This window comes from Typopeltis vanoorti, chromosome 8 (genome assembly GCF_054136105.1).
Source record: "Typopeltis vanoorti isolate ZY-2024b chromosome 8, IOZ_Tvanoo_1.0, whole genome shotgun sequence".
Taxonomy (NCBI): domain Eukaryota; kingdom Metazoa; phylum Arthropoda; class Arachnida; order Uropygi; family Thelyphonidae; genus Typopeltis; species Typopeltis vanoorti.
In genome coordinates this window covers 139,550,210-139,576,794 of record NC_143556.1, presented here as the reverse complement: position 1 = coordinate 139,576,794, position 26,585 = coordinate 139,550,210, and the positions used below count along the sequence as shown (strand labels likewise).

General features: G+C 35.4%; 1 protein-coding gene and 1 long non-coding RNA gene across 4 annotated transcripts in view; one reads left to right on the top strand and one right to left on the bottom strand.

The window, feature by feature from the left end:
* The window catches only part of LOC150104384 (uncharacterized), a 756,755-nt gene that overhangs the window by 230,432 nt on the left and 499,738 nt on the right, over nt 1-26,585 (bottom strand). The window lies entirely within an intron of this gene.
* LOC150104386 (uncharacterized) overlaps nt 16,836-26,585 on the top strand; it is a 55,523-nt gene continuing 45,773 nt past the window's right edge. Inside the window, exon 1 of the mRNA XM_090396971.1 lies at nt 16,836-16,920. The gene's annotated coding sequence lies outside the window, so the exon portion shown is untranslated. The remainder of the gene's footprint in view (nt 16,921-26,585) is intronic.

Below are 26,585 nucleotides of genomic sequence, written 5' to 3'. Positions count from 1 at the left end.
GTAGGGTGGTGGTCTCACACCGGACGAAATAAATTGTCCACCATCTGAAGAATATTCAGAATATACATTCCGTAGAGTTAGAACCCACAGATCGGCTAAGACAGTATTCACTTGGCCAGCAAATCTTTCAAGGAAAATTATAGGAAAATATGAAGATGAAAGAAAAAAGGATATTTATCATGACTCACAGTGAGACTTGCGAACTAGTCATCCAATTTATTGGTCGGCCCAAGAAAGGCAATAAACCTTTCGGTTGTAGCGTAGGGAGGTTACGGATTTTTTTTATTTATTTTTATTTTTTAATTTTTAAAATTATTTTCGTTAAGTTTATTATTTTTTTACATAATCTGGAAAATCCCTGCTGTGGAGATCAAAGCACTTTTTTTCATTTTTGCGCCTATAATAAAGCGGGCGATAGACAAACAAACGGTCTTTGAAAAATGCAGTTGTATTACTAGAGAATAGGAACTCGCTCACAATGCCACTATTCCCGATCTTGTCATATGATCTCAAAATATTAACAACTTGAATTATCTGTGAACATTTCACATACCTGTCTATAGACTGGAGACGATTGCAAATACTTAGTAATGATTGATTAAATGCAGTATGGAAAACACTGAACGTTAAGGATTTTTGTAAAGAGATGAAATAATAACAGGACTGCATTTAATTTTTAGAAAAGGACATGTTTATTATAATAATAAAAATAATAAACATATTTTTATCTTTATAAAAATATGTTTATTATTATAAAGGTTGCATAGTTTTAGTGAACGAGATTACGTAAACTAGACACTGGACCAGAGAGTAAAAACAGGGGACTGATGCGCATCAATCCTCAAATTCATTCATAATAAGATTATGAATCTACTAGCATCAGTGGCAACAGAAACGAGGAGAATACTTCGGATCAATTTTTACAGACATTTGTTATGACTCCATAGAAAATTATTATTATTTGTTATGGAATCACGTCTATCCACTTGGTGAGAACCTCTGATTTGTCGATCCACAAGTCGTTTCAACTGTTGTCGCTCAAGTTCTCGCTCGCATTGTCAATTTGCTTGTTCTACTTATTAATGTACAGTGTGACGGATTGTAAGTGATCCCATTTCATAAAGATTTTCTTAAGTTTACTTAGAAATGCAGTTGGCAGAAATTGTATGTAAACTTATGTAATAGCGAATCATCAGCCCGTATATAACGATCGTTAAGCATCTGTCGGATTCGACGAATCATTGCGTCTTTTTTTTTTTTTTTTCCCCTCCAGCTGGAATATAAAGTACTGTACATAATACCCACCATGCTGCGATTTCTATCGATAAAGGGGTATAGTAAATGCATCTACACATCACTTTTTTTTCTTTAACTCGCGATGGTTGAAAGTGCTCAGTAAATTACGGTGTGTTTCAGTGAAGAAGGATAAAAAACGTCGCCTTTTACAGAAAAGCAGAGACTCGTCATTAATGAAATGTGCAATAATGAACAAAAAAAAAGTGAATCGCCAATCTAGGCACTGTGCAACTTGAAAGTCGTATCATTAAATAAAACAGAGGAAAGAACAAGTGTAATCGAGTTAAGGAAGAGATTAATAATTTATCTATACAAGACTTCTTTGTTGACTTCTTTCCAAGATACACAGTTGGAAAGAAGTCAACGGACACTCCCATGGGCAAGGTGCATCGTGCCAGGTAACGAGCCATTTGTAGCCGGTATAAATTGGATGAATATGATGCTCCCAAGTCAGTGCAACTGTGTTCAGGTGAAATGGCTGCAAGAAGGGAACTGACGAAGTTTGAGAGAGAGGCAATGTAATAGGATACCATGGTACAGTACTATCTGTTCGGCAAATTGTTGACAAAGTAGACCAGCTCAGGTTAACAATCAGTGACAACATACTGAGATGGAAGCGCAGGGAGTCTATTGCAAGTGCTACCCCCAAGTGACTCACCACTCACTGAACGTGATGGTAGGGTGCTACGAAGGATAATATGTAAAAACTGGCATTTGTTGGCTGACACGTTGACTGCCGAGTTCTAGACATCGACTGGAAAACGAATCTGCGCAAAAACATTTAGAACCAAGGCTTACAGCATAAGTTTCCATGGAAGACCGCAATATGTAAGCCTTCACATTACCCGAGCCAACATGTGGCGTCGTCTTAAGTGGTGCAAAGAGCGTGTGCAGTGGGATGGGGTAGCTTGGAAAACCATCCACGTTTCTTGTGTCATGAAGCAACGATAGTCACGCTATTACCCTCTACCGAGCAGCTTGACGGGTGTGGGTGTGGCAATGTCTGGTGAACGTCTCTTAACAGAGTGCGTAATCCTAACTATGAAATTCAGAGGTGATAGTATAATGGTATGGTCCTGTTTTTTCCTGGTTTGGCCTCGGACCTTTGTTTGTGGCGCCACAAACAATGAATTCCGAGAGGTATCTCAACATTCTGGACAACACAATACTTCCTACTTTGTGGTGTTTCTACGGAACTGACCATTGTCTCTTTCAACAAGACAATGCACTGTGTCATAAGGCTGCTACTGTGTTACGGTGTGGTTTGTGGACATAAACGTCACCGCACTTGACTGGCATCCACAAATCCCTGATCTCAGTTCTACTGTGGAATGAACGGGAGCATCGAGTGAGGTCAAGGGACGTTCGCCCCACAACAGCCCAGGACCTCATTGCATATCTACAGGAAGATTTGTCGAAATTTTTCATTGATCGCTTGTGAAAAGTAAGCCCCGTAGGATTAGTGCAGTTATCGCAGCAAAAGAAAGTCCTACATCTTAAAAAGGTGGGCGCCATGGTTGTTTGTCCACACTATGGTGTCCGTTGACTTCTTTCCAAGCAGTGTATATTATTAATGATGGAGCATATTCTTATGACTTTAATTTGAGGTTATTGAAAAAGCATTATGATGAGGTGTGTTACGCCTCTCAGACACATTCATACTGTTTCGAAGGCATAAAACGATGCAGCTATGTCAAATATTTGGATTTTATTAAGTAACATTTTAATATGGACTGTATGCAAAAATGTGAATTTTTTGGAAATATTACTTTTTGCTTTTTTTTAAAAATTTTCTTAGTTTGGCACACTGAGAAGTTATGACACTGCTGATCACTTCTGTGCATTTCTAGATGTTCCATCAGTGTTATCAACTTCACATTTCAACTTATTTCTTGATTATTAAAGAAGAAGGAATTTTGGTTTAGAATTTAAATGTAAAAGAGAATTTTATTTTATTACTACGGTTCTGTCCTTGATTATTATTCTATTATTTTCAGTAAGTGCCATCGAAAGAGTCGTCCAGTGTAATTAATGAGAATGAAGAACTGGTCAAATACGAGTAAATATTTGCCAGCAAAGTTTAGTTCCTAGTGAATATTTCTTTGGGAATTGTTTTTTTTAAAAAAAATTGTGTATAGTGGTGTTTATTTCTCAAAAATCTTGATTTTGGAGATGAAAAAATAAGCATTTCATCTATAAAAGCACGATTATTTTTTGTCTGTTGAAATAATGAAAGCAAGAATGAATGCATTTATTGCTATGGAAGTTTGTACTAATTCCTTCGTTATTTCGGTGAAATCATCTTAATATTTAGGTTGATAAAAATAAATATTCTGTAGAATCCTTTAAGTCATTGTCAGAAAAGTGCCACTAAGTATTACATGTTTAAAACAATTATGTGAAAGGCGGAGCGCAGCTGTGCCACCTGTAATTTTCTTAAACTGAAAGAAGTCATCTGCATTAACTAGCGTTCTCCATATCTCAGAGAAACAATAGTATTAACGTCATACGGATCTATCTGACGCCCACATATAAGGTCATTAACTTGAGAGGCCGTAGGCGAAAACACCACCTCTAAGAAGAGATTGGAATAGCAATCCCCATACGACGTCAATAACCGTATCACGCACATCTCACAATCAACTTAGAATAAAACAACAGCTGTATTTGCGAATTGCAATTGAAGTAGAAATTAAATAGACACAACTGTTATTTGCAAAGTAACTAGCAGAAATGTAAATCGGTTTTTATAACTAGCTCTAGATCGATCTGCATGTATTCCGAAGTTCAAATAGTCAAAATGAAAGTTGGCTTTCGTTTTTTAAAACTGCATAATGCCTTTCTGCAATTATATGAGACGCAATATAGTGCTTCTTTAATGCATAAAGGATTTAAGTTGACAAAAAATAAATGTAAAGTTGTAGCCTAACAAGTGAAACAGTTAGCGAATAATAATTAATTTAGCAACCAAAAGCTACATTACTAAAGACGAAAATTATGTACGCTATCAAATCAATTTAATTCTGCGTGGTAAATCTGTTTTCTCTCTCGAATTAATTCTGAAAATTAATAGTACATTGGCAGAAGATTAGGGCGGGTTTCCAGTACTCTTAATTTTGGAATTTTTTTCACAGAAGAATCTATGATGCTAAAGTGACATATGATGTGCAATCATGATAAGTTTCATCGCAGTCCTCAAGCATGGTAAACACGTGATTCTGTTCACTGTGAAAAATATTCCTCAACTGTAGAATTATAACATTTTCGTGGTGTCAATAACGACTCTTTTCTCGTTGTAGAAACAACTTCAACACGGAAATGAAAACATATTGATGATTTTTCAGTATCATTGCATCCTTGTTATTTATGCTGAACTCTAAAATTTTGCATTACAATTATCGGTAATCTCGTATAATATTGGTTCTTAGCTGGTAGATTTCGAAAAGTGACAAGTTTAATAAGAAAGACAAAACTATCCTCCCTGTACTTTCAAATAACAATACAATAAGTGGACTATCCATGCCTTGAAAATATCAACAGCGACTACATGAGATTCTAGAAATCTTTCCAAGGCCTAAATCCAAAGGTGGGTAAGGTCAGCGAAGAGCTGCATAACAAGAATGGCAGAATCGATACTGATGATCACTAATTAACCGACAGGTCCCTAGGTCACGAGGAAGCTGCTTGTTGACGACCTCATCACTTTTAAGAGTACTGAGGTGGAGGTACAGGGCAAAATAGTGTGGTGACAACTTTTTATCTTCCTTTTTAGCTATAGGTTCTTAGCTGGTTGAAATAGTTTGTTTCTATGCTGAGTAACACAGCTTGTAAACTGCATTATAGAATGGGTATTAATTCTAGAACACAAGCTCTTAGATGGTATCCTTTCAGTTGTAATAATTCATATACATCAGCATCGAGGCTACTGAATATTGTTATGTTCTTTTGACGAAATATCAAATGAGACATATTGAACGTGGTTTGTGGAATAATAAAGTAGATTTGCTTCGATCGTCTAAACAAGAATTGGAGATTATTGATACCAAGAGGTCTGTCTTACCTTTAGATGTTACCATTGTTCCAACAGGATAAGAGAGAAAGAGAGAGAGAGGAGAGATAGAGATTGGAACGTAGTAGGGTAGAAGTTGATGAGGGATCACATTTCGATTATTCTTTTTTTTTATTTCTTTCAATTCTTGTAGTGATTCATCAGCCTTAACGTATGTTGTCATTACTTGTCTATGTCGAGTTTTTACGTGGTTTAACTAGTGGTTATGATTAAAGAGAGAGAGAGAGAGACAGAATTAATATCGGCAGAATATGAGACTGTGAAAAATGCGCTGTGCTTGAATAAACTGGGGAAATGCAGTATAAATTGATCAGGGTTGCTTAATAATATGTTTTTCCGGGAAAATAACGCGAGGTCTTCATTAGGAAAGTGGTTAATGTCAGCTGCACGTTCTTAACATTTCCATTAATAGAAATGTGGCCAGACGCAAAACTTTAATATACCTTTTGATTTCCAGCTCATTTGGCCGAGTGAATGGTATTTCTTCTCCAAACAAGTGCACTGGGTTCGAATCTTACTGTGAGCATGTATGTTTGTGAAAGTCATGACTTATCGTCCTTTGAGAGATATAAATAATCACCATTCTGCTTATTAGGAGTGAAAATAGCATGGAATGAAGTTAAGTCTGAATCGGGCTTCCATATTATAATAACCATTAAGTACTAAAATATATTTCAGGTTTCTAAACTTTTCATGGGTGACAGAGTATAGAAACAAATTCTCACAGTACAGAAGCATAACGTATTTGCTTGCATAATAGCTATACTTCGAATTAATAATTATGTTTTGTTCTAGTCATTCAACGCATAAGAACATTAAGTCACTCCTGGGACATGTGAAGGACAGAAAGTATCGTTCACTGCGTAGAAGGGATCTTTCAGTTAGTGCAGTCTAAAAATAAAAGGTAATGCAGTACCACACCGTCGAGAATAACCTATTCCATTATTCTAAGAAGTCGAAGTTAATGCTAAATGTTCTGATTTCTTTCTGTGGAGCTCCTTCACATAAAACACGTAGCCCCCCCCCCCCCTCCAAAAAAAAAAAGCCAATAGCAGTAGAATGAAGTAAATATCAAGAAAAAAATTTAATAATATAATTTTTTCCTAATTTGGTAAAATGATGATTTTTTTTTTTCAGTTAACTAAAAAGTAAAGCCCAAATAGTGTTTCAATCTCTAAATAGAATGGATAACTTATTACGTTGGAAAATATTTTCGGATGTAAAATAAAAATAAATACTACATCAGTATGAATTTATAAAGGAATACCATGATGGACTGATTTCACTTTATAAGTAATTAAAAATATAAAAAATAACCTGAATCAAATTACTGGCTTCCTTGAGTTATTACTCGTCGTATACTGTACCTGATAATTTATACCTTAATACTGTTCATTATTTTAAAAAAATAAAAAAAGCGAAACAAATAATTTTAAGTTTGTGCGTAATTACGAACCATATTTTCCATAACTTCAATTAATTCTGATTTAAGGTGGTAGAGTTTTTACGTACTTTTACAGTGATATAGCACATAAACTATATTTAAATAGCTCGTTAGTTATTCTTTATAGGAAAGAATATATGTTCTTTTCATTTTCTTGTTTCGGTTCACTCAGTAAGCAATTAGCAAATGAATTACAATCTTAGAGTAAAATAAGAAACTGTTCAGGGAGTGTAAGTATTAACTATTTAAACTAGTGATTGCTGTTAATTTTACGTGGTTAAACTGTTTGTTCATTCTTCTGTGTGCTTTGATAAATACATACATAAAAAAGAACAATGATTGTAGGAATGAAATGTGCACCAGAAACTACAAGCTATGTTAGAGTAGCAGCTATATTAATTTCTCAAAATGCTTCTTGTATTAATTTCGAAATGTAAGTAATTTCATTAGATTAACATACCATTTGACCCGTATGATGTGGAGAAGAAAAAATAATTCCTGGGATAAAGACAGGCATTTCCACGTTCAGTGACTAACATTGTGCAGAACATATTTTATTGGACAGTACTCCTTCCGGGACAACTCTTTTGAGGAAAGAAATAATCAGGCTTTTTAATTGTTTTTATTCTCTTAGAATTCAGTTATTTTGCTGTTGTTAATGGCATACGGAATTCTCCACATGCAGACAGGATTGCTTATGTGGTAAACGACACGCAAAGACATATTAGAAGAAAGCTGGCTGCCTTTTACGTGTGTGTATGTGTGTGTGTGTGTGTGTATATATATATATATATATATATATATATATATATATGCAGTGATATATTATCTTGCCCAGACAATTTTACCCTTGCGCCCTGACACCTATTATCTCACCGCAATTTAATTTCAAAGAACACAGTTCACGAAATGGTGTTAATTTGGACTACAATTAATTTCCAAGTACCGCCCAAATTATATTTTAAAAGTGTTTGGCTTTTCTTTTTTGTTCCTTTGCAAGAGCTGATTTCTCGAGGAAAGAAGAAACGTCTTTTATGTTGCTTATTAATTAGGTCGGGGTGTAAGAATATCAGTTACCATGAACATTAACTGTTATTAATGTTCTTGACCTTAAAAACCAAGGTGGCTAAAGGACGAAACAATTCTCAGTTTTTCCGAGTAAGGCCTTCACCCAAGTCAACATCTGAAGAAATATCGACAGTGTATGTACTACACCACTCTACACGTACAACAAGCTTAACTGGAACTGCTAGCAAAGCGTGTGTATGTGTGTTTTCTTACTGCGGTTTCTTACAGAAGAAATGGTAGTAATAGATTTGATGCCAAGATAATCTTACTGACATCAGAAGTTTTTTTTTTTAAAAAAAAAAAAGAATGTGCCAGGTGGGAGAAATAATAAAATTAATATCGTAAAAAAACTGTTGTAAAAGGATGCTTGGCCAACAACAAACAAAAACCCGAGAAGTTTAAATCTCGCCCAAGGCACAGAAACACCTATAAAAGGCTTTTCAACCGAATGCAAGCAAAAGTGATAAAGTTTTTTTCATCCCTAAGTGGGTATACTAGTGGAGGCGCAACCCCAACTAAGACATACTGTAATCATCTGAACTGCTTTGCCTTCTCCCTGAAGAAGCTAATAAAAAAACAAGCAAGAAAATGGAAACGTACTGAGTCGAAGACAAAACGATGCATTAATTCCGAGGAAAGCAATTCTCCTTCAATTCCTCCTCCTTCCTCAAATATAGACTTGCTCAACAGATGTACCATTCACACCATAGAACTGTAGCATTTTCAACGGCTTTTCTCTTGGAACCTTCCTTTTCATATACTTTTTTCAAATCAATAAAACACAAATATAGACCTGAGCAACTTCTATTTGGCCTGAGCCCAGTTTATTCTTCTCCAAATTCTTAGACTGACTAACTTGGCAGTGTGTAGAGGTAAAGAAAATTACGACACCAATCGTGAGCATTCGAACCTAGCTCACCATCAATACTCAAAATTGTTACCAACTTGGAAGATCCGACATCGTAAAGTGTATAATCAGTTTTCTGAAACACTCTAGCAGCTAGAAAATCATTATTAAGATAAAATTTAAACCGAGTACGTCAGGAACACTCAGTAATTAATGTTTTGCGCGATTTATCTAAGCAAGAGGTGGAATGTTTATTTAATTTTTTAAAGAAGATCATCATATCTGTTCATGATTTTGGTATAGTTACAACACTTGAAGATGAAAGAATTAATGCAACATTTCTGCTATAACAGGCCGGAGTTTCTCCCTTTTGCTACAAAAAAAGTGATAAATTCTCTCAATGAGAAGTTATCAGATCGATGGTACCATGTAGTGGCCTCCAAATTCTCCCGATTTTATATTCCAGTAGGTTTTTTTTTAATTGGTTGGACGGATTATATTAAATATTATGTTGAGATTTACAGTAAAACAACAAGTTTTACTGTAATTTCTTACTTTCAGTTGTGATTAACTGAAAGAAAAAAATCAACTACTGAGTCTCGGGACAATCTAGGTATGTAGTGACCAATGGTGCAATGAACATTTGTAAATATAATATTGTGAGTTATTTTTATTTACTTATTGGTCGTAATAATGCTTCAACAATAAAAGACCATTTGACAAATCCTGCGTTATTCTCCTCGCTACGAAATTTTTATCTTATTCAATATACACACAAATTAAACTTTTATATTTAAAGCTTAGGAGAACAATTCTCGCAGTAAGCCGAGCAACCTTACACTGTTCTCCGGTTATCTGCCAAGAAACGTTTTTCTATTTTATATTTAACTAAGAATGTATAACTGATTATTAGAATAGAAGTGCATACTCAGATTTATTTTAATGCATATTATGATGGAAAGCCTTCCTTTTAGTGTTTCTGGCTATGTGATTTTTGTTTACTAAACTAGGACAGATTGACATCACTGACAGGAATAAATAATTTTTTTACAGTAGCAAATGGCTTCCGTTTACAACTATCTCGTGATTGTTTATAACAAGCCGGATTTTCTTGTTTTTGGTGAAGTGATAATTCCCTCAATGAGACATTATCTAATCGATGGAACCATGTTTCGCCTAAAACGAAATGGATGATTATTCGTAGCTCAGCGGTAAGATTCTCTCCATTACTTCAAAACGTTTTATGTTCGAGTCCACCTTATGTCACAAAAAACGAGTACTTCCACGAGTCCTGTGCACCCAACGAGCTCTCTAATCACCTAATAACTATGAAGTTAATGAAAAAACACAACTTTAGTAAATGAATAACCATACTTCTCCATTAACAAAACATACAAAATTAAACAACTTTCCCAGACACAAGAAAGCATACAACAAGGAAACAGCGTATTTCGAAGTCTACCACTTTAACACTTTCATTGCCAAGCTGAAAATTGGAATTTCGTGTGGTGGCCAAATTTTTTTTTATTTAGTTAGCGACGTCTACGCGATAACGCGTGATCGGCCGTTTGGTGAGAACTCGCATCACGCGATATCGCTTGATTGGCAATGAACATGTTAAAAAGGAACAAGCATATTTCAGGAAAATCGGGTACGTCACAGTTGATTGTGTCGTCGGCAATCTATACTATCTGTAAGTAGGGAATACAATTAATTAAAATTATGATTTCGGTATATCATTGTTTTTCCAAAGTATTTCCAATGTTCATTTAACGAAATAAAAGTTCCTTGTCTGCAAGGAATTTTTATTCGATTTCTGTGCATACGCGTTAACGTCTATCCCTCTATTGCTTAAAGTGTAAAAACTACTTGCGGACATGGAAAGAAAGAAGCCCCTCGCTAAAGAAATAAGATAATTTTCAAATTATATATACTAGTATTATAATACCATTTAAAATTTCAAAATCAATGTCATTTTAAAAGTGAAGTGAATTATATTAACAAAACAAGGAAGGTGTTTTAATAATATATAGAAAACTTAAGTTTTCTAATCAAAACTTTGGTCTAAACATAATTATAAAAATCCCTTAGGTCATCCCCGGCATTAATATATAGGTTTACAACATCTCATCGTCGGTGGAATGTTAATATTTACAGGCATATTTTTAAAATGATGCAGGCACGGCAACTAATGCATTCCCTGTTCAAAACGTTAGTAATCTCAGCTCCTCTGAGCATGGGCAATACAATCTGCTGAAAGCATTCCAGAGAGATGTTGGCTCAAGAGGACTGGATCGCATCTCATAATTGACTCCGGTTAGACCATGGTCGCTTCCTATCACGAAAAACTTCTACTTCATCTCGCAGCTGATCAAATTAAGGTGGAGATCCGATGGTTTAGCATATTACTGAAATATGGCAAAGGTGTCGTCCTCATGCTCTAGGATATGTCTCATTATCCTCCTGGAAGTAACCGTTACCAAATGGATAAACTATGAGCACAAAGGGATTTTCCTGGTCGATAACAATGTTCGAGTACGCTATGATATTCAGACATTACACAATTGGTATCAGGAATCTAATGTGTGCCAGTGAAAATACTTGTAAAACCAAAGCCTTCAACACTGCTACTTGCGATGATGGTTCATGCGATACCTTGGTCATGTCATTTGTAGGAACAAATAGAACCCAGATTCATTGGACAGCTGGCCTTTTTTTCTCCTGAAGCGTCCATAGTCGAGGTTTCTAAGCTCTATCTGAATGGTCGTTTGTAGCTGACAGACGGAGTACTCTGGGAGGCCCACTGTCATCTGTTATTAACGACCTAACGCACTGTGGTCAATCTATTAAGGCTGCATACTCTGCATTTGCCCTCACATCATCGAGTGGTTTTCGGTCACAGGATTGCCATAGGCTGATATTAGTTTGGATAATCTTGATACATAGAAAGTACTGTGCGTATACAATCCGACTGGGCAGTATTTCCATGATACTCTCATTGAAGCATCTTGCGCGATTAATATGCTACATTCAAAACCACTCATATCTCGCGCTCTTCGCCCTTTATGCGTTGAACTATACAGTTTCGCCATCTTTACCTAGCTGTGTTCCCATTTGTTCACTGGGCATCTACAGATGCCGTATTTTCACTCCAATGCTTGGCGATGTGCCACACCAGGGCTCGTCATGTAGTCATGTTATATGCTTTCTTCTACTGTTCTGAGAAGTCCTCTTTGCATCCTTTAAATGTGTCCAAAATATTTTAACTTTCTTCTGTAAATATCCTTAAGGATCTACTGATCTTTTTAACACCATTCATGTGTACGCCTTTCAGTATATGACAGTATATAATCGCTCCCCGATCGACGGGTGTTCAACCCGTCGATCGGGGAGCGATTTTTGGTCGATCTCTTGTGTATTCCTCCTTCCTTACAAATTTAATTAAAACTGAAAACATAATATTTTATTTATCATTATTTGGTATTATTTTTAATTCGCTTTAAGTTTATTGCTACTATTTATTTATTTTTCGTTAAAATTGTCAAATCAGTAATTTTCTTATAAGGCCGGGTAAATTAATTAATTTGGATCAGTGGAACAGCGAGCCGAGTGAATACGATTATAAGCAAAGTGTAAAAACTCGATTGTAGCTTAAATATTAAATATTCCAAAGCACATTACATCGATTTTTTACTTAGGTGAATATTGTAAAAAAATAAACTTTGTTTGTCTCGGTATAGTTTGTATTAGATGTTTTTGTAAATAACTCTTTTGAAGCTAACTGTATATACTGCTTTAATAAGAATATGTTAGAGTGTTAAAAACAAAGGCACTGTTTTTGTCGCCGAAGCTGTACATGGCGGCATTAGAAAGATTGTTATTGAAACTTGTATGTATGAGAAAGGCTTGCAGGCTCTAAGTGTAAACATCTCCGAAGTCAGTCAGAAAGAGTTCAAACAACTTTCCGATAGCAGGCAACTTACAATCAAAAGAAAGCGAAGGAGAACAAGGCGTGCCGAACTTGAAACTTAAGATGAAAGGCTCATACCGATTCTTTTGGGGGTTGCCAAACTTCATGCGAGGTCTCAGAGGAGGCCTAATAAAAAGGGAATGAAGCAAGCAGAAGGGGTCCCGGTTCCAGAATTGCTGTCAGAGAGGAGGCCGCCCGGTCCCCGTCAGAGAGACTCCCCAGAACCACGTTGCTTAAGGGAGGAGTTTCCCGGTTTGAGACGTCGCTAGAGAGAGACTACTTCTAGGCGGTAGACAAGGTTTCAAATTGAAACCTTGTCTACCGCCATTGAAACAAATCGAAAGGTAGAGTTCCAATTGCCGAAACGTTTCCAGGCCAGGTTAATTGTAATGAAAACGCAACACACCAGTGTGTTGCGTTTTCATTACAATTTGATGAATCAAACGACTTCACTGATATTGCTCAGTTAATGGTATTTATTCGCATGGTATTTCAAGATTATTCAAGTAAAGAAGAACTTTTGAAAATACCATTATTGGATTGGGAAGGACTATGGGAGAAGACATTTTTTCGGCATTTGATGAATTTGTGAAACAACACAAACTTCCGCTTTTTAAACTTGGGTCTATTGCTACTGATGGTGCTCCTGCAATGATAGATAATAAATCAGGCTTCATTTCATTATGTAAAATATCCAGATTTTTAACGTGCCATTGTATTATTCACGAACAAGTACTGTATAGTAAAAGATTAAACACAAAAGTTGTTTTGGATGTTACAATTAAAATTGTAAATTCTGTTCGAGGAAAAGCCCTGCAACGGCAGTTATTTAAATTACACGCAGATGATGATCGGGAACTTCTGTTGTACAATAATGTTCGCTGGCTCAGCAGAAGTCAATTTTTAGATAGATTTCCTGTATTAATTAACTATATAAAACTTTTTCTTGATGAAAAAGGAGATATTTATCCACAATTGAGTGATAAAAGATGGTTGTTACACTTATCATTTTTAGTAGATTTCTGTACGAAATTAAGCCATTTAAATTTAGAGTTACAAGGTAGAGATAAAAATTTAATTGACATGTTAAGTTCAATAAAAAAAAGTTTCCAACAATACTTACTTTTATTAAAGAAAAATATAAATGACCGCGAATGTAGACATCTCCCATTATTAAAATTTTTTGAACAAAATCAAGAAATGCTTCGCTATGATTTAAAAGAATTTATTCCTGAAATAGAATTAGTTGAGGAAGAAATAAATTCAAGATTTAAAGATTTTAATATAACTGAAATGATTGTATCTTTTATCAATAATCCGTTTCAAGAAAACTTGAAGATCACAGAAATTTCAAATAAGATTAGTGGGCTGTTTGTTATATACCAAGCTGAAGTAGAACTTGAGATAATAAACATTCAGAGTAGTTTACATTTAAAATCAATAAACAATGAAGTCATTTGGAAGTATGCACATGAAAAATTCCCAATATTAACTGATATTGCGCGAAAAATTCTGTCGTGTTTCGAATCGACACTCTTGTCAGAATCCGCTTTTTCAAATATGACCGTCATAAAAAATCAATTAAGAAACCAAATTACAAATGATAATTTGGATGATTGTCTGCGATTGGCCACTTCAGTTCATATGAGAACTCGACTATGAAAATATTGCGAAGTCCAAACAATTCCAAATTTCACATTAACTTTCTTTTTTTTTTCATCAACCAGCATTTCCTGTAACTTGTGAGTTTGTAATCAATCTGTTGTTTTTTCTAACTTTGGTTTTCCAAAATAGAGAAATAAATATTTTATTCCAATATATTTGTTTTTTTTTGTTGTATTAAAATATTTGTTGTATTAAAATAATTAAATAATTTTTCAATACACAAATAAAGTTTTTAGTTGTGCATTTGTTTGTTGTTTATTTTTAGTTGTTTATTTGTGCGTAATCAGATATCAGGTTGTGGGAACGTGATCTATATAAGAGAGTAGATCGCCGAATAACTTTTTATAGAAAAGTAGCTCGCGTAGTAAAAAAAGGTTGAACACCACTGGTAAATGATATCCTCAACGGCCTTCTGTGGCACCACATCTAAAAGCAGCTATCCTTTTCTTATCTGATTTCTTTACGTTCAAAATCTCACATCCATAAATCAACTGCATCCAAAATCTTCAACTTTGTTCCCATGGAGATAAATCCGTCCTTCCAAATTTTAGACAACGGGACTAAATGTGACTACTTGCGAAACAATCATTGAATCATTGACAATTATAGTAGCCACGCCTAGTCAACAAACTAAGTACTTCCCAGAGAAATAAGCATTAGATACTAGAGGGGCAAAAAAAAGGTCACAGAGAGGGATGAATCTCTGGTACGACGACAACTTGAAGTCATGGACCCATCATGCTTGGCACAATGCAAGGCTATGGAGTAATCGTCTGTGACATGTTTTCATGACATACCATTCAGCCACATTGCTCTGCAAGTATCCATGAGCGTAGAGAATACACTGGTTATTGCATAAGCACATGTGTGGCCAATGAGTGCATCCATTCAATGCTGATTATTTACCTTGGATTTGATGGACACGTCCAGCAGGATATGCCGCAGAGCATCTGTCCTCCAGAAATAGTTGCAGGGACATGATGACTTTACGTTAATGGCCTAATCCCTTCTCCTGGTCGTTTGATCTTAGGAGATATTTCATTGAATTGAGTATGCCTGTGGGGGGGGGGTGAAGGAGAGATTCATGAAGAACCATCGCCAGCATATATGATGAACGTGAAAGAATTAAACCATATCCTTCTGGGATCGGATACTTCGGTGTTTCTGGCACCTCTTGAAAACGAAAGCGAAGTGTGTGAAGGCAGTTCTGAAGCTGAATTGCGTTCCAGCATGCTATTAGGTGAGTATCTCTGCCACCAATAATCTGACCACACCTCCCTTTCCAGAAGAATTTGATCCATAAGGATTATCTCTGGGATAATTTACCTGGATACCCTCTCCCATTTTATGGATTTAAACTTATATCACAAGGGACATTTCAAGCCGGGAGGGAATCGAACTTTTTTAGCCGATTATTTTCTAAACCTTATTCTAAAAAATGTCCTTAGCATTTTCCCTAGGATTAGAAAATATGTAGAATGAAATATTGAATTTACGTTCAGAAATCAGAAAGAGAGGTACATAAAAATAAAAAAAAAATCGTTAAGTGACGTTGCCTGAAATTTGAGAAACTGATTAAGAAAAAGATTTCTTTCCTAAAGCACTTCAGCCTTTATAAAAATAACCGAAAGAATAATCTCTGCAATTCTTGGAAGCCTTCTTAATAACACATACTAATATTTGCTTGCTTTTAACTTTCTATTAACATGAGAACGATCATTAACTTAAGCAAAGACAAGGAAAAGAGGAATTAAAACACCGCGTCACAAAAATGAATACACGACATAAATGTTTGTCAGCATGTCGTGTATTCGTTTAATTGGAGACCTGTGAAATTCTACCCATCTCTGCATTAAATGTGGGACAATATGTATTACTGAGGAGGAATATTACTACGATGTTTATGTATCAATAATATATCTGAATAACAAACTAGCAGTTCATAGAAATAAATATTAATATTGACTTTTTCAGTACCATGCAGAACTGGATTCAGTAGGCAGTAAAACATATCCTTTTGATTCATGTTCACTGAGTGTGATGTGAATTCTCTATACACAGTTTGGTGCAAATTTAACATTTTAAATGCGAGTACTCAAGTATATGTTAGTAGCAATTGCTTTTCTGTACGTTTCATTTGTCGCAGTATCATAAGTGGTTTTCTCCATCGGACCAATCGCCGGGCATGAAAGACGTCTGTTAATCACAAAACAGCATCGAGATTGAAGAAGAAAAAAAAAGTGAAGTATAATCCGATGAAGACAAAGATGCCCCAGGTGCTAGCGTCATATCTTACGCACAAGTCCTTGACCAATGACCTCCCTCCGTCCTCTTGCCGGAGACCGGGTGGAGTGTTTTGCCCATCCCTTTACGGCACTATTATAGCAACAGACCAGATCAGGCTTTCCCCACCAGCTGTACACCCCCGCGCAGTCCGACCCCCGTGTGGTTGCCTATATAAGTCGAGTTACTACTGCTATGACTTCCAGAGGTGGGCACTGCACCGTTCACGTGCTACTACAAGCACCCTATCACCTGAAGGACGTCCATCCTACGCTAAGGTAAGTGGGTAATTGGCTTACGGTGATCGCTGCGGAGGTTAGCAGAGTTGTCACAAGTACTGTCGCTTTCGTGCTTGCGGTTAGGAGCTTGAGCGGTAGTAGGTAAGTAATGCTCGCTTACTTGACATTTTAACAATAGACAGTAGCAGCACGGCTTAACTTCGACAGTTAAGGTTTAAGTGGAAGATAATTGCTCACGATGTATATTCTTGGAATACTTTCCTTTATATAAAGACAAAAAAAAAAGACAAGTGAGAGAATTACAAGATGGAAATATATTCTGTTTAAAAATACTCGATATAATAAAATGGGATATCCTTATTTTTTCGATTGCACTCTAATATTTGGATGAAAACGACTTGTTTGGCATTCTGAAGTCCAGTTTTGGGAAAGGTGATAACCGAAACCTCGAGAAGAATTGTTTTAAAAAAGAAATGGAAGTCAATTGATAACTCGAGAATCGACACTTTACTTTTAGATGGCTTCGATACTAAATATAATGGCTAAAAATGCAAACCCACTCTTCAACGGTTCTGTGCGACAGTATCGCTAGCAATTAATTTTTTTTTGTTCCGAAATTAAAATTTAGATAGTGGTACTAACAAGAAATTAATTAATATAAAATAACAAGACATTAAATAAAACCCTTTCCCGACTTTCCACAATATTACTTTTTTGCGCATACGAATTCATGTTTGAGAAGGAAAGTTTTAATAGTCTTGTGCACACAACATCGACTGTAAAGAGAAAGCCGTAAATCGGATAAATGTAATAAATCATTTTATTTATTTCGTGTGTAAGTTCGACCAGTGAGTATGTTTTTTTTCCCACTGGTTTTTAAATATAATTTAAACACACGCCTTTCAAAAAATGCACGTTTTACCCAAATTGAATTCGTGAACGGCATTCTAGAAAGCGCATTATTTTGGGCGGTAATACAACACAGTTGAAATATTAGCCAAGCAAGCGTTAGCATGGAAAGGACGCGACTACGAAACTTTTGGTACCCAACTAAAACATGCCTGGGAGTTCAACCATTCAATTCTGATTTCTTCATCAATTCTCTTAGAGAGCAAATATCATTAAAAAAAAGACACTTAATGCATATATTAACTATTAAAGGAACTTTCTCTTTTAAAATAATCAAAGCGACACTTGACTGTAACTCTGTATTTTAAGTATTGTTTAGGATAATTATAAAACAAGATAAGCTCGCATTTGCGTTATGCAACGTACCCGGTTCCCTTTCCAACCTACTTAATCCAGGTTAATTGTTAGGTGGAGACCATAAATCGATTTTGCATGCTTTAATAAAGGCCAAAACTTGATTTTCATAGAACATGATATTAATATTAAAGTTTGAAAAATAAATAAACACGCGCAATTATGACAAAGGCTAACACACATGAGGACCTCACATTTCAAGTTGAAAGTTCCCTTCATGTTTTCTAACCTGCGGTTTTTTTTTCCTCTCTTTCCTCGTAAATTTTTCTGCATTTCTAATTTATATGAAAAAAAAAGGATAACGAAGCACTAAATTTCTGGCGTGTGTGCCTTATAACCAGATTTCGTTTTAAAAAAATGACCATTTGGCTGGCTTGTAAAAACCGACATTGCTGATCGTCATTGTAGTATTTTCATACTATTTCGTTCTGAAGTTAGTAAAAATATCAACATACCTGGCTCTCATTTGGTGAACTATAATTAGGTCAATATGTACGATGAATTTATGCTCTTAGGATATTTTAATAAATATTGCCGAGTCAAATAATTTGATTTATGGTTTCTTCAATCCAGACTTTAAACGTATATTCCGAGTAGTATATTGCTGATATTTCTCACAGCTATTAAGAAAATTCATTAAGATAAAAGTTCAGGTTTAATCTCAAACAAAAAAAAACGGTAATTTGAAATTTATAACTGAATAGTTTGTGGTCTCACACAATGACAACCATTCAAGCGAAAGAAATGTCTAAAATAAAATATCTAAAAAATATCTAATATTTATCCACTGGCAAAAAAAGAGGAGAGATGCTTATTATATGTTCAATTTTCTAGGTCTATAAGTTGAAGCAACTTTTGCAACTTGATTTTCCGCAATCAACAATCATTTTCACTTTATATTCGAATTAGATATAGAGACGTTATCAAAGGCTATTTTATATAAAATGTATATGCTGGGAATCGTTTAGGTCTAAATGACCTTGAAAAATTAATTCACAATATCAGACATTATTACAAACGTTCTACGTTTAATTTATATAAATATATTTAACAAGCCGAAACATTATGTTTGTGCAGAAGTGTTGTAATCTAAAGTAATTCTTTACTAATTTAAATAAAATTAATTCATAAACAAATGCACCATTTTAAGGCCTAAATGAAACAAAAAATGCTATAGCTATATAATAAGATAGTTTCATTGGAGAGAGGGATGGGATGTAATGATTTTATTGCAATATGCCCTGCTTAGAAGATAGTCAGTGTATGTTTATTCACAACAAAAAAAAAAAAAAAGAAAAAAGAAAGAAAGAAAGAAAATGGCAGTTCCGCACCATTATTTACAAACGTTCTACGTCTGGTTGGGAGAGGGGAAGAATAGATTGCTACAGGTATTCTTTTGAAGTAGGAAACAAAATAAGCGGTATTTCAAATTGCATACCTGCACACTCGTTGAAAGATTAATCTTATAAAAATTCCCCCAATTCCCTATAAATAAAAACGCTTTCTGGATTTTATCAAAGTTGCATCGGAGTTCACAATTCGCACATTAATTAGATTAGCAAGAGTCGCTTAAATTTTTAATAAATGTCTTCTCTTTTGAAATATTCATTCTCTCGAGTTTTCAAGCTCTTTAATCGCGCTGTCTTGGCAATTGCATTCATCAACATCCTCCCTTTTGTATGGCAAAATTTAATGAGTTTTAGTTTAATAATAACAAAAAGAACCAAAACATTAAGCACCTAAAAAATCACCCATTCAGAACTTGATTTCCAAACGGCACAGACAACATAAGAGAAAATAACCGCTTTAAGTGTAAAATAGAATTTATTATTTTCTGTAACACGAAGTAATGAAGTTAATGGAAACCACCTTCAAAGCTGATGTGAATAAAATAGACACCTTCAGAAATGTTTCATTGATTAAGTAATTGGTGAAAAGTGCAGTGTTATGCTTAAAATTTGGTAAATGAAAGAACATTTCTAGTTTTAGACTTGATGATGAGGAAGATAATTTACGGAAATCAGCCAGTTAAATCGGACATGAAAGATCTGCCTAGAAAGACGGTTCAGGGAATTATGACTTAATATAAATAGGTTATTATTTAATATCATGCTGAAGAAATTGAGGCCAAGCAGCAGTGTGCATGTTGTTTCTGAACTGTGTGTTCACTGGATATTTTCTCTTTTGTGAAAAAAAAAAAACCCTGAGCTCCATGAGGGAAAAAAAAAATCCTATTTTTTTTTCTCCGTATTATGACTGTCAAACTCACTCTTAGTTTTTTTAAAAAAAACCTCTCGTTCTTCTAGCCACAGAAGGGATTCGAAATCGGCTTAGACAATCGTTCTTCAACTGCATTAAGAAAACCCATTTACAGGAAAAAAAATTACAGCTTCATACAGTTCATTAAGTCTGAGGTTTGGGATCATTCTGTTTATCGTAAATTACGATAAACAGAATGATCCCAATTTTTTTTCATGTAAATGGGTTTTCAACGTTTCTTCTATTGAGAAATGTTGAAAACAACCATCTTTCCTCTTGCAAATAATAACAATAAATCCTACCCAAAGCTTATTTTTCCTGTGCCCTGATGTAATATTTAAAAGCCTAAATTCAGAGCTACGTAAATGTTCCTCGAAAAATCCATTCAGCTCATTATTCATATTACTGATGCCACTTTTACAGAGTTTATTTTAAAAATCGTAGAAAGTCTAATAATTGAAGGTATTCTAGATAACGAACGGTTGCCATGTTACCTCTTTTTTTATCATTCTAATGCGGATAAAGAAAAGAGATAATCAGTTGACTTAATTTAAATATTCCAAGTTGGTTGTTGACAGGTATCGCTAACAGCTTTCTGGCATTTTACATTTGCCTTACGGAAAAAGAAACGTCTTATACGGTTAACATATTAAAATTCGGTGACACATCGCCAGACGGTATCACAAGGCCACACCCTGCCGTACATGGCATAAACTGCGTGAAATAATCAGCAATGCACTTCACATTACGTTCACACGTAACGTGACGTAACCAACACGTGTTATGTTTGGTATCCGGCACAAGAAAACGGAACTCGGGAATTTCCTCATGTACTCGGGAACTTCCCAGCAATACACTTTTGCCTTGCGGTTTACCAGTTTAAGGTAGACAAAGGGTTAAGAAGACTTATTTTTCTTTAATAATTGCAAATATATACAAATATACGTTTAATTTAACGCATGTGGTTCTTCCTATGAATAGTAAAACACTGTTCATCGGGTTACAGTACTTAACAGTCTAATAATCTAGACAGACACCTTATTGCTGTAAGTATGAACATATTCGTGAAATGCATTGCAAATTATGTATTTTTATTGATTATTATGTTTAGTGATACAAAAAAGTGAGTGGAATGTATCCGTTACCTTGCGTAGGAGGTTAATAATGAATCAAAATAACTGACATTTGGAATTTAAAAAGATATTCTTATATCCTCTTTATGGAAGATTTGGTAATGTAAATAAACGGGAAACGATTACTAATAACTTCTTTCTCTAGATGTTATTCCTATAGTGAAGAATATGGTTTTTTTCTTATTCTGGATAGCTTGAGACGGACATAACTTGCTGACACCAACACGGAATTAGAACTAAGGTCATGGCTTGACTCTTTCAGCGAAGCCCACCGAATTGATCACATTCTTTTCTTCGAGGGTTCCAGATATAGTTTTACTGTCAACCATTAATCGTACCTCCAAACGAGCGCCATTCTTTGTGTGCATTATGTCTCCAAGGACATCCAGATACTTCCTCAAAGCAATAACTTTCTTTTCTCGAAGAACACAGGCGTTACTACTGCCATATACTGCAGTATTTCTTATAACGAACCTGATTTCAACTATGATGGTAGAGCCTCTAGCTGGTGAAACGATATAATGAGATTGAATTGAGTTCACGGACTTCATACATCAGGATTTTATCACGTGTTTATGAGTTCCAAACATTAGAGGTGGGTGTATTGTAATTCTAGGTTTCCTTGACTTCCCCCACTTATATAGGCATTCCTCCTGCTCGCGTGCCAATAAACACCGTAACGACTGTACAGGGTAAAGTAGCTCTCCTTTCGCGTTACCGGAAATTTTGAACTCGTGATCCCCTAGTGGAGCAGACGTGCAGAAGAGTTGTCCTAGTCAGGTACGCTGGGTGACATTGCTGCGACCCGCAAGCTACCTCATTATACCGCAAAATGAGATGATAAACTTTTATAGCATTCGTTATTATTCGAATCAGCATTTGCAGCACTGCGTTGGCGATCATAAATTAATTTAGCAGTCTTTTATGTTTTCCCCTTTTTCGCTAAAAGAGATCAAATGGTGAAAGTTAAAGAATGAGTATGTTTAGAGATTGGAAGTTTCCTTTTCGTTCACTCCACTTTACAAGGAGAGCGAGCATTCCTTCCTTAACAAAGTGAACTTGTTAGGGGTAGGTTACCATGACGCAAAAAGTGGATCACCGCATCGGGAAAAACCGGTTTTGACCGCAGGACTAACGCAAAAGTCTGCAAACAAAAAGAGCAAGAGAAAGCGTTTCGTAACGTAGACAGAACACTTGATCCTTCGTTTCTTCACAATTAACACAGAAAAGAATGGTTAAAGGGAGGGAATACCGATAAACACACATTCATGGAGATACGAGGAGAAGAGGAAGGAGGGGAGAAAATTAGATGGGCATATAGATAAGAGTAACCAGGCGTAACCTGTTTACATCACCTGGGGTGTCTATGGGCGCGAATAGAGTTCGGCTACCACATATCGGGCCATACTTGCCACATTTTCTTTTCGTATTAATCATCTCATCGAAATAGTAAACAAATACGCTAAATAAATCGGCACCCTTTTTCTTCCTGTTAGTGCGTTAATCAAGAATTCAGATATTTCGGCTTTGCTTGCAAAATTTCCAGTCACGCTGTCCACAAGGCAATAATCAGGATAGTGGATAATCTCACTCTTAATCAGAGCAGCCTGTTCGGAACGAAGGCCCGCGGTGACCTCCTTAGCGAGTGCTAAATGGCGACGGTTGTTGTCTGGCCACCTGACACTGGGGGCCTCTTCAGGAAACAGCACGTAGATGTCCGGCAGGCTCCGCCAACTTATTTCAGATCACTCCGACGACGTATAGGGGAAAGTCAGCAGTGCTATTAACTGGATCGGTTCCAACAGCGCACGAGAACAGACACAACTGTAGGGAGGGTAAGTAGACGTTCTCTTACGTTGAATTATTTAATCGATATGAAGAAATAACGGGTTCGTTATCAGAAACAAGAACCATAAGATTTGCTGCTACAGGAGGATAACTTGTCTCTATTGCTGGATAATCAGACTCGATCTTTTCACTAGCCCCGCACGTGCTATGAGTGAACGTTACATCTTCTAACGTTTAGGTGCCTTTCGTGCAAGTCGAGGACAAGCATGTCCCCTCCCCTATTATTCACTTAAAGTATCTCGTCCTTTAATTAAGGCAACTGTTGAGTTAAATTGAAGACATGCAGAAAAACAACAGTATGAAATAATCTTTTAACTTTTTTTGAATAAATTACAAAATAATCGACAGTTTATCCAAATTAATTATAGTGATATTTTCTGCAAGAATTTAGTTTTCAATGGCAGCCAATGTCAAAAAAATTCTGGTTAATTTTTTCAAGAATCGATACTTGAAGGCTTCGTATAATCCTTCAACTCTGATGACTTCCATTCAGTTGTTCACAAAGACACTAGCATTAGATAGTAATCATCAAGACAAAGGTTTCACTTGTTTGCCCAGAATGAATTTGTATAAGAGGCTAAATTTTTTCACGGATGTACAGAGATATAGGACGAATTTCAAGAACAAAAAATTAATTACTTATCAAATGTTTTACTATTTACGTAAACGAATATATCGTTGACACGATTATTTCATCATTATTTGTTATATAAAATTATTTTTCAATTGAACATTATAATTGTATAAATGAAACTTGGAAAATTTATTACTTTTAATTAGAATATGTCTTGCATTCAAAATTAAGATGACTAACAACGCCGATCCTGAGTTCACAATCTCTTCTAACAGAAACACTAAGAAATTAATTTCGTAAAATATGTTCGAATTAGGATTTCTGTAAACGAAGCGCTTTGATTCAGGTTATTTGGGGGTGCATTCGAGATTAGCAAACTCTTAAACAGTGACACAAAATTTTCCTCTTACATCTCAAGGATAGAAAGAGGAAACGAGTGAATAATGAAATTTTGTTTTTTTTTAATTAAAAGCGATACTGTTAAAAACAATTTAGTTGCAACATCTATTATCTGGCTCACCTGACGGAGAATAAGAATCAGACTAATTCGGGATATTTTTCGTTCTAAATATTTTGTGATAAAAAACAAAACATGAAGATGAATTATTTCTTAATTTAATTCTTTCGCAATTACTAATGATAATTTCAGGGAAAAAATGCTCACTTTTATTTCTAAAATGTCCATGTATTTCACTGTTGTCCAACTAACGTGTATGCTAAAAACCTGTTTCTGAAAGGTAATGGTTTTACCAAACTGAGTTTGTCCAAGCGTTTGGCCTGAATACTATTTCTGAATGGAAACTGCTGTTATTTTCGATTTTCTGTCTCAAATATCATTACCCAATCTAGCGAAAATGGATATTTGCCTCATTAGTCTGAATGGCTTAAACATCGAGAAATGTATCTATTCACTCAAGAGAGTTAATGAAATCTGTACGGTTGGGTTAACCGCATAAATCAAAACTCCGTCCGACCAGTGAATATTGCTCTCTCATCTGGGATGACGCCCTAAAAATATTGAATTCTATACAGAAGAGAGTAGTTTCATTACCTTCTCTCTCTCTCTCTCTCTCTCTCTCTTTCACGCACACAAAGGAATACATTCCACTCACTTTCACACAGGTGTTCTGATTCCGCTGCGTGCATCTTCATAAATACTTCTCTGGCCGCTATTCATTAGAACTAATATCATTAATTCTCCCAGTCTCTGACAAACCAGTCCAAATGCGAGAAGCTGCCAATCAACACGCTTTCTCAGTTCAACTTCAAATCCAAAGAACAAATTTATCCTGCTATTCGTTTATCCCTTCATTGCTGCCCTCTGGAACAGTTGCTCATCACGCATTTCCCAAGGGACCCACAGCTCTTCAAGTCAAATGTGAACAAATTCCTTCTTGCCCATTCATGCTACTGGTTTACTAGATCCTATCCTCGAGGATGGGTTCTCCATAAAAACTGCATGGTTCAGTATTGAGAAACTGAACTGGACGCTTCCATCCTGCTGGCAGCGCCAATGAGGCATCTACAAAGTACAAATAGTATGGCATGTAGTTCGACAACTGAAAGTGTTGTCATTGAATTCGATGGCTTGGATCAAATTAATAATAACTGGAATTTAATGCAAAAATAAAATAGCTCAACACAATAATATCCAATTAGATTTTTCGAATTTCTTATAGTATTGCTTTCGGAAAGGACTAAGCGATTTATAGTATAAAGTTCACATGCATAAAAATATATACTTCGTGCAACGTTTTGCCTTTTGCGAATTACGAAAATTTAACGGACAAATAAATAATGCGAGGCGAAATTATTTAAATTTAACTTTTTGTTTATGATCTGCGTATGTAAATCAATTAAATCTGCTACCGAAGTATTTTATATTTATCAACCGTGTTCTCTCAGGATTGAACGCAAGTTTTCCCAGTCGGTGGCAAATTTTGTGCTCTTCTACGAGTGAAGAGAGCTATAAAATGAATAAAATTGTTCCTTATTACGCGGAATAAGTAGCTTCTTCAGTTATATGGAATCACACGTATTTTAAAATTTAAAACTATAATAAAACTTGCGATCTCGAAAATGCAAACCAAACGACAGTTCCTAAGTGTAGCTTTGAAATCAATTTTTCCGGATATCTTCCATAATTATAAGTTTCAATTGATTCTTAGATAGAAAGCACTTCCATATCTCAGTCAATAATGAACTACGCACCTTCGTTAAAAATCCAGGAGTGATTATATATGCCTATTAATTAAAGGCTATTTTTTCTCTTCTAGTGGAGAAACTTGTGCCATGCCACCTCCGTATGGGGCAGGCGTGAGAGAGGAAGAAGAACTGTTGCCATCATTCAAATGAATAACGAAAACTTATTGAAACTTCTTCATTGTTGGAATAGATAACTGAAATAAGTTAGTTTTTATTTTAAGTGATTTCAACCAAGGAATGTTATTAGTAAATCTATAGTGCATTTGTATCGTGGGTGGGATAAGGATATTTTCAATTTTATTTTATTATGTTTTTTTGTAATTTTTTATTTATTTTTAAATAGTCCAGAAACTCTGCTCTAGAGAGCAAACATGGAACTTTTCCAAGCCACTTCAGGCCTCCAATTAGCGGGAAGGTGGCCT